This window comes from Pleurodeles waltl, chromosome 1_2, assembly GCF_031143425.1.
Source record: "Pleurodeles waltl isolate 20211129_DDA chromosome 1_2, aPleWal1.hap1.20221129, whole genome shotgun sequence".
NCBI lineage: Eukaryota > Metazoa > Chordata > Amphibia > Caudata > Salamandridae > Pleurodeles > Pleurodeles waltl.
The window spans coordinates 788,087,735-788,096,774 of record NC_090437.1 but is presented as its reverse complement, the minus strand read 5'-3'; the positions used below and the strand labels follow the sequence as shown (position 1 = coordinate 788,096,774).

Below are 9,040 nucleotides of genomic sequence, written 5' to 3'. Positions count from 1 at the left end.
AGGGTGAAAAATGAGTGGATCTCCAGGGCTTGAAACCATTACCATGAGGTGAAACACAGAATCATGCAGTGGATGTTTTAGTCCACTAAGCCACCAGACCCTGCCTGTAACTCATTGTGCTGTTTCATTTTCTCTTGGGAAACCACATTTTCAGTTGATGTTGAAAAACACTGCTTCTACAGATGATAGAATCTATGCTCATTTCTAGGCTGGATGCCCTGACCGCCAGCAGCAGAAGAAAGAGAAGCACAAGGATTTCTCAGAAGGTCCCCGAAAAAATAGCCAAGGGTGAGAATCCAATTTACTTCTGAGCAGAAAAGGAACCAGATACAAGGGGGAGATGCCACTTTTGAGACAGTCCATCTGCACTAAGGTAATGGACTTTATGGTGGAAAATTGACCGGGGACGGATCACACAAAGGCTGATGGTCTTAGCAATGGTAACCTTTGCTATGAAAACTTTCAAGAAAATTATCATGTTCTTCCAGCTGGAGGGGGACCTGTTTATGAAAGAGCATTATTTTTGTTGTAGTCTCTCCATTTTTTCCTGTTGACTTTATCTGCCTTTTGGACTTTGTGCACAAAATCACTGCTAAACAGTGCTATAGCACTTTTGCTCCTGCATGAACAAATAGGGCAAATTTAAAAAAGAGTGGTGCTGCACCCCTTTGCGCCCACCTACCACCACCATGTGTGCACCATATTTAAAACACGGCACACCATAAAGCAGGGTAGGGGCAACAGCGTAGAGTGCGTTGCCGTAATCCAGTCTGCTGCTGACGACGGTGTGGGTGACCGTTCTCCTGGTTTCGACGGGGATCCATCTGAAGGTTTTGCGAAGCATGCGGAGGGTGTTGAAACAGGAGGATGAGACTGCGTTGACTTGCTGGGTTATGGTGAGCGATGAGTCTAGGATGAAACCAAGGTTGTATGCGTGGGTGGTGGGAGTTGGTGTGGTTCCTAGGTTGGCTATGCCACCAGGAGTCGTCCCATGCGGAGCAGTTAGAGCAGAGGATGAGGATCTCAGTCTTGTCTGAGTTCAGTTTGAGGCAGCTAATCTCTATCCAGTTGGCGATGGCATGCAGTCTGTTGTGGAGATTGGTCTTAGTGGTAGCGGGATCCTTGGTGAGTGAGGGGATCAGCTGGGTGTCGTCTGCATAGGAGACGATGTTGAGGCCGTGAGATCGGACGATATTGGCGAGCGGCGCCATGTAGATGTTAAAAAGGGTTGGGCGGAGAGAGGATCCTTGGGGGATTCCGCAGATGGTATTGGTGGCTTTAGACAGGAACAGAGGGAGGCGGACTTTCCGAATTCTACCAGAGAGGAAGGATGTAATCTAGTCCAGGGCCTTGTGGCGGCATCATAGAGGTGTGCGTGGAGGGTGTGGTGACAGGCGGTGTTGAACACTGCCGAGAGGTCAAGGAGGACGAGGACAGCGGTTTCACCTTTGTCAAGCACGATCCTGATGTCATTGGTTGTGGCGATGATAGCGGTTTTGGTGCTGTTGTTCTTACAGAAGCCGGATTGGGAGATGTCTAGCGTGCTGTTGTCCTCCAGGAAGTGGGTCAGTTGGCTGTTGACTATCTTCTCGATGACCTTCGCTGGGAAGGGAAGGAGGGAGATGGGCCAGTAGTTCTTGAAGTCTTCGGGGTCTGCCTTGGGTTTTTTGAACAGGGCGTTGACTTCAGTGTGTTTCCAGCTCTCCAGGAAGGTGGTGGTCTTGAAGGAGCTGTTGATGATAGCACGGAGATGGGGGCGATGATTTGGCTGGCTTTGTTGAAGACATGGTGGGGGCAGGGGTCAGAGGGTAATCGAGAGTGGATGGTGCTCATGGTCTTGGTGGTGTCCTCATTGTTGGTTTGGGTCCAGGTGCTCAAGAGGTTAGTGTGGCTGGGTGTGTTGGGGTTGGTGGTGGACGTGGTGGTCGTGGGGATCGAGGAGGCAAAGCTGCTGTAGATGTCCGTGATCTTGCAGTGAAAAAAGGTGGCAAGGGAGTTGCAGAGGTCTTGCGAGGGGGGGGGCGTTGATGGAGCAGGACTTGGGGTTGACAAGTTCTTTGATGATGCTGAAGAGCTCTTTGCTGCTGTGTGCGTTGCTGTCGATTCAGTCTTTGTAGAAGGATCTTTTGGTATTCTGGATGCGTTGATGATGCTTGCGGATGGCTGTCTTAAGGGCAACATGGTTGCTCTCTGTTTGTTTGTGGCACCACATCTTCTCAATTTTCCGGCACTCCCCCTTGGAGGTCTGAAGGTCAGTGGTGAACCAGAGTACTTTCAGGCTCGTGTGGTTGTTGGATGGTTTCCTGAGTGGGACAAGGGTGTTGGCGCAGTCGTCTAACCACTGTTTGAGGTTGAGGGAGGCAGTGTTGGGGTCGCTGGTGCTGGGTGGTGGGGCACGGGTGAAGGTGGAGATCAGCTGGTCTTCCGAGATCTTGTTCCAGCTGTGGCGAGGGATCTGTTGCGGGTGGCGGTGAGCGGTGGGTTTCTGGAAGGTGAAGTGGACACAACGGTGGTCGGTCCAGTGGAGTTTGGTGGTATGGGTGAAGGTGATGTGGCTGCTGGCGGAGAAGATGGGGTCGAGCGTGTGGCTGGCTGAGTGGGTGGGCGTCATGACGAGTTGTTTGAGACTGAGGTTGGCGAGCTTGGCGATCAAGGCAGAGGAGTTGTGGTCGTTGGCGTTCTCTAGGTGAAAATTCAGGTCACCGAGGAGCATGTAGTCCGTGGAGGCGAGGGCATGGGCGCTGATTGTGTCAGCGATGGTGTTGTAGAACTGTGGTCGGGGTCTGGGGGTCTGTAGACAAGGGTTCCTCTGAGAGTGGTGTTGGCGTTGACGTGAATCTGGAAGTGTAAGTGTTCGGTGTCATCAATGGTGTCATTGGTGTTGGTTGAGATCCTGATGGTGCTCCTGTGGACTATGGCGATTCCTCTTCCCGGTTTGTTGGTGCGGCGTGAGGGTAACCTTATAGCCTTCAGGGTTGGCTATATATAACATGCATTTGCAATGCAATAGGTCGTACATTTGCTTGAGTTAGATCTATTAGCATTGTAAACTCCTAACTGGACTTTTCTTGTCACATAAATTAAAAAAGAAAAGTAAAACAGTTGACATAAGTGAGCCGATTCAAAGCACCATACCACCATGAGCATGAGCGCAAAGGAGAGACAAAAGGAAACAGAAATTTGCTCTCAGTCAAACACATCGACAACCGTGCAATAATCCATGTAACAGGGTCAGTGTCCAAGGCGGTAACAAAAACGCCCCAAGAAGGGACAACCGTAAAGCATTTACCAATGATAATAAAGGATTTTTGAAAGGCAAGCACATGGACAAGTGATAGTGATGAGCCTGCCGTGGGAGTGGTTAAATGCCTACCGATAGATTACAACAGGTCAAAACGCTTGAGCGCTCAACCTAAAAAATAAGTTAAAGATGTCCAGTGGTAGTACCATCATATCCCTTTTTTCCTAAAGCATTGATAAAGCTAATAGGTCTCACCTATGTGGGACCTTTTGGCTTTGTCAATCTTTTTTGCCATGTAGTACAGCTGTGCAGCTGCTGTGCAGCATGGTTCAAAACTAAATAAAATAAAAAAAGCACTATGATGGAACAAGCATTGACCATGCCATAGCACTTTTTTTTTACTTTCAGCCATGTTGCATAGCAGCCGCGCTGCTGTACATGGCTAAAAAATAACATAGACAAAGCCAATAGATCTTGAATAAGTATTACCTATTGGCTTTGCTATTGTTTGTGGTTTTTAGGCAAGGGTAGATTTTACTCACCAGTTTCAAAGTCGGCCGTTAGACCGAGGCATGATATAAATATATGTACATTTTACACACACATATATATATATATATATATATATATATATATATATATATATATATATGTATACTTTAACACATCTTTATAATTAAGTCACAGAGGGGATTTTCATAAAATCTCAATAATCAATAAGAAAGGAAAAGCAAGAGCCAATCCAGAAATAAAACCCAGATTGGATACGTGTTTCATTTACCAATATGTCTTTCCTTATCTGTTGTTATATATCTCTGCTTCCTACTTGGTAGTGGATCCTTTCGGATGATGTGACTTTTTTTGTACAGCATGCATCCTTCTTTTCTGTCATGTGACAGTGCTATAGGCTAACTGAGTCACATATTTATACTCCGTTTGCGCCGAATTTGCGTCGTTTTTTTCGACGCAAATTCGACGCAAAACTAACTCCATATTTATACTTTGGCGTTAGACGCATCTAGTGCCAAAGTTCATGGAGTTAGCGTCATTTTTTTGCGTGAACACCTTCCTTGCGTTAATGATATGCAAGGTAGGCGTTCCCGTCTTAAAAAATGACTCCGATGCATATGCGTCGTATTTATACTCCCGGGCAAAAATGACGCCCGGGAGTGGGCGGGTCTAAAAAACCCGCATTAGCGCCGGATTTTAGCGCCTGGGTCAGGGCAGGCGTTAAGGGACCTGTGGGCTCAGAATGAGCCCAGAGGTGCCCTCCCCTGCCCCCAGTGACACCCCCTGCCACCCTTGCCCACCCCAGGAGGACACCCAAGGATGGAGGGACCCACCCCAGGGACATTAAGGTAAGTCCAGGTAAGTATTTTTTTTAATTTTTTTTTTGTGGCATAGGGGGGCCTGATTTGTGCCCCCCTACATGCCACTATGCCCAATGACCATGCCCAGGGGACAGGAGTCCCCTGGGCATGGCCATTGGGCAAGCGGGCATGACTCCTGTCTTTGCTAAGACAGGAGTCATTTCAATGGGGGATGGGCGTCGTAAAAAAATGGCGCAAATCGGGTTGTGGCGATTTTTTGCCTCAGCCTGACTTGCACCATTTGTGGACGCCCATACGCCATTTTCCCCCTACGCCGGCGCTGCCTGGTGTACGTCGTTTTTTTTAACGCACACCAGACAGCGCCGGCGGCTAACGCCGGCTAATGTCATTGAATAAATACGGCGCCCGCATGGCGCTTCAGAATGGCGTTAGCCGGCGCTAATTTTTTTGGTGCAAAACTGCGTTAGCGCAGTTTTGCGTCAAAAAGTATAAATATGGCCCCAAATCACTTCCCAAAAGCACGTGGATGGATAGCAAAATCATGTTGTCACACTTGAGGAACCAACAAATCTGTCTACTATATAGTTATACTTTCATTCACTAAATTAGGGTAACCTTGCACTTGGCCAGGATTTCAAAAATTGAGTGAAACCTCCTAAATGTTTCTCTCCACTGAAATGTGTAGTAAAAGGTGAAAAATGTTTTCAGTTTGAAGAGAAACCAGAGTATACGTTTAATGGCCGCCATCTATGGCGCCAGTAAACAAAGTTCCACAGACTATCAGGCTGTTTTAGTTTACTAATTTCATCTTTGAAAACCCTTTAAAATACAACCAATGTATAGTACTTGTTGTAATCCGGTACATTGATCAAACACTTGTTGCCACAAAAGGAAACAACAGGAGGACTCAGAAGTGACATGGAATTATGGGTATGTAAATTTAGTTATAGGTCACGTGACAGGAAAGGCTGCACCACAATAGTTTCCCTGCTCAAGTCGTAATGTCGGCTTCATTTTGAATGGTGCCTCACACAGGTTTTTGTGAGGACTAGTGGCACCCAAGAAGAGGATTTTTATATGCCTACATCAAAGCATGGTCACCGGCTCGTTGTTATTCTTTCCAAGACAATGAATGAGCCAGTGAGTTTTGTACTTGAAGCCTATAAGGCTGCATCAGCTGCTGTAACCAAACAAGTATTGGCGAAGAGGAACGAGTTAGAGCTATCAGTGTTGTAAATTCCTAACTGGATGTTTCTTGCCACATAATTTGAAAATGAAAAGTGAAACAGTTGACATAAGAAAGCCGACTCAAAGTGCCATGACCACCATGATCGCGAAGGAGAGACACAAAAGGAAAATTAAAGTTGCTTGAACTCTAACGTATTGCCAAAAGTGCAATTATCCATAAAACAGGGTCGATGTCCAAGGAGGGACAAATGTGAAGCATTTACCAATGATAGCAAAGGATTTTTGAAAGGCAAGCCCATGAATGAGTGATACTGATGGGCGTGCAGTAGGCATGGATAAAAGCTCCTAGATAGATTACAACAGGCCAGAGCGCTTGCACACTTGACCTAAAAACAAGTAGAACATTGCATTTTGGGAATAGAGTGACCTCACAGTGAATAAATACACATCTTTTTCATTTTGTAGGAAAGGCTATGTTTCCCAGGAGCAGGACTAAGTGTGATAAACATCTTGACTTCACATTTAAGCCTGGAAATATGCTAGAAAATTGGTTGTAAGGTATTTTCAAGTTAGTTAAAAAAAAATCTAAATAAATTCTGGAAGTAGATTTTTGATGACATTAAGGGAAACGCAATTCAATTTAAATGTGCTTTGTGCCACCCGAGACAAAAACACGTTTAGGACTAGTGTTGTTGCTTGAAAGTGAATTTACCTTAAAAAACGAAAGACAATTCCCAGTGGAATTGTTCCTTTACCTCTGAAACATTAGGAATACAGTGCGAGTTGCTGTACAATTAGGGGTTTCTCCTTCCCTTCTATCTATGTATGTCTATCTACCTCAGTATCCTAGATTTCCTGACTTGGGGTATGTATGCTGTTATTCAACCCTCACATACAGGACTCATTGCCCTTATTTTCATCGAGGTGTATGGCCCTACACTAGAATTTAATTTCTGGGGTCCTTTAGATTTGAAAGAAGACAGCCCCAGATACGCTAAGGAACATGCTGGGACATCAGATAGAATCAGGAGTGGACGTCTACATACATTGGTTTGGTGGTTTTGCTACCTCCAAGTATCTCTTTTCTGGAAAGTCTTTGGGTTTAAACATTATCCTCCCCTATGGTGCCCTTCCTGCACATCCTATCTAGCTCTGTTTGTATATTGCTAGGCTCATTGTAAAAAGGTACAGCGGTATGGTATTGGTCTCGTATTGGGTCAGGTTCACAACTACTCTATGGGGTTCTACACTTTTGAGTTGCACCTTGGTCCTAATCCTACGTAGACATAGGTGGAGAAGGCACTTTGCATTTTCAGGGACTACCCCTTGAGACAAGTAAAGCCTGTCTGTGCCTAGTGCCTGCAGTACCAGCGAACAGACCTAACATAACCCAGCTGATGTCTTGGAACCCACGGCGTCATGTGCTGATACCATGTGATGTGCAAGACGGCTCTGTGTGGCGCATGTGGAATGCTAGTGTTGGGTGCAAATACAGGTTGCATGGGAGAGGTCCCTACCAAAGCACTGTGATAATTTCTGGATGGACTTCTTTTTTTGCTAGGCAGTTCTTTGGAAATGGATGGATATGGCAGCACCTCAAGCAAACATAGGGTACACAGATGTACAGCAAAATGTAACTTACAGAGCATTGTGGGTCTTGAGTTTAATCCAGGGGAGATGTCTGTAGTCCCCTGGTGATAAGAGTTTCTTAGATGTGACAGTTCGAGGAAAAGTTCTTGGAGCAGTTTGTAGTTCTTGATCCTGTTGGGAGTATTGATGTGGCTGCTGAAAGAGTGATGATCTGCTGTAAAGCTGGTGCACTTGGATGCTCGATCTCAGACCTGTTGGATGAGAGCTAGGTTTGATTTGTTATTTTAGAAAATATTGCATCTTTGCATGTGTTATTTCCAATTTTTTTTTTAGAACTTCATGTACTTTTGGGTATCTAATTTGAACAAAACTGGGTTATTGTTCATGGAAGTATCAATTTTATGGGTTGCTGTGCCTCCGCCCCTTCATGCCTGAGTAGGTGTATGGCAGTAAAGCATTTTTTACAGGGTGATCCGTGAGCATGTGGGTAATTTCAATTAATAACTAGCGCTCTGTGGGTGTCGTCAGCCCTCCAGTATACTAGATTGTGTATGAGGGTGTCATCCGTGTGGGTGGTGTCCTTCGACCAACACGTGCACGGGACGATGTATAAAGGGGGGTGTCACAGTTGAACGATGTTTGGCGATTGCAACATGCCTGAGGTTATGTGTATACCCCTGTAGTTCTGGCATTTAGCATGCAACATGATTCTCCCTAGTGGCGCTAGGTGTCTTGACTACTTTTTTTAGAAACTTCTTTTGGGCTAGCTTTGGGCATTTCTTTATTATCTTTCCCTAGATCTTCACATGATTTGTTGTCTCAATTGTCACAAACAGGAGGAAGGGCCCCCATGTGCCTCTCATATTGCGGTGTCCAATATTGGGACTATTGCTTCCTCCAGACAAAGTGTGTAAGGTCTTGTGTGCTGGCTGATTGCTAGGCCTAATACGGGGTGAGCATATAGCGGTGTCTGTGGCGGTGATGCTGATGGTGGTGCATGTGTCAGCACCTGTAGAGAGAGCCAGCAGGACGTCTCCTGCAGCCTCAGATGGCTGCCCACTGGGGATGATGGTGGGGACTGTTGCTGAGGCAGCAGACGTGGAGGTGGCGGTGCAGGTGGTGGTGTCCACTGCCATACAGGTTGCTGTTCTGTTTGCCAGAAGGGGTGACACTAGTCCTTCAGCCGGAGGCTCCGTGCCCTGTGCTGACTTCCCTTTAGGCTTGTGTCCCTTCCCCACCTTGGAAGTCGCTGCTGGGACCTTGGCACTGTCCCCTTTTGGCTTGGAGGAGGCGTTGCTGGGTGGTTGGTGCGGCTTTTCCCTAGGGCATGTGGGCCCCTTCTTCTCCTTTGCAGGTGGCGGAATGGGCTGATCCTTAGCCTTGCTAGGTGACACTCTGGCAGCCCTGATGGGTGCCGCCCGCGATGTTACAGGATATGCAGGGACCACAGTGCTGGAGGATTTGGTGGCTGGGGTGCTGGGCTGGGATCTGTACATCCTGGCCCTAGGGGAAGGACAGGGGGGAGGTGTACGGGAGAGGTCAATGTTAGCCAGGAAAAGTTTTTTAGACACACTGGGACGGGAAGATGGAGGGGGTTTATGAGTGGAGGAAGAGGTAGTGGTTGTAGGAGGTGTACGTCTGATGAATTTGGGTGAAGGTGCATGGCCTGGAGGCTGCTGTGAGGTGGATG

At 46.8% G+C, this 9,040-nt stretch overlaps 1 non-coding gene across 1 annotated transcript; it reads right to left on the bottom strand.

The window, feature by feature from the left end:
• Positions 1 to 5,184: 5,184 nt before the first annotated feature.
• On the bottom strand, positions 5,185 to 5,301 carry LOC138257535 (U5 spliceosomal RNA). The gene has a single exon (XR_011198379.1). It is a non-coding gene; the product is annotated as a U5 spliceosomal RNA (small nuclear RNA).
• Between the last annotated feature and the right edge of the window lie 3,739 nt (positions 5,302 to 9,040).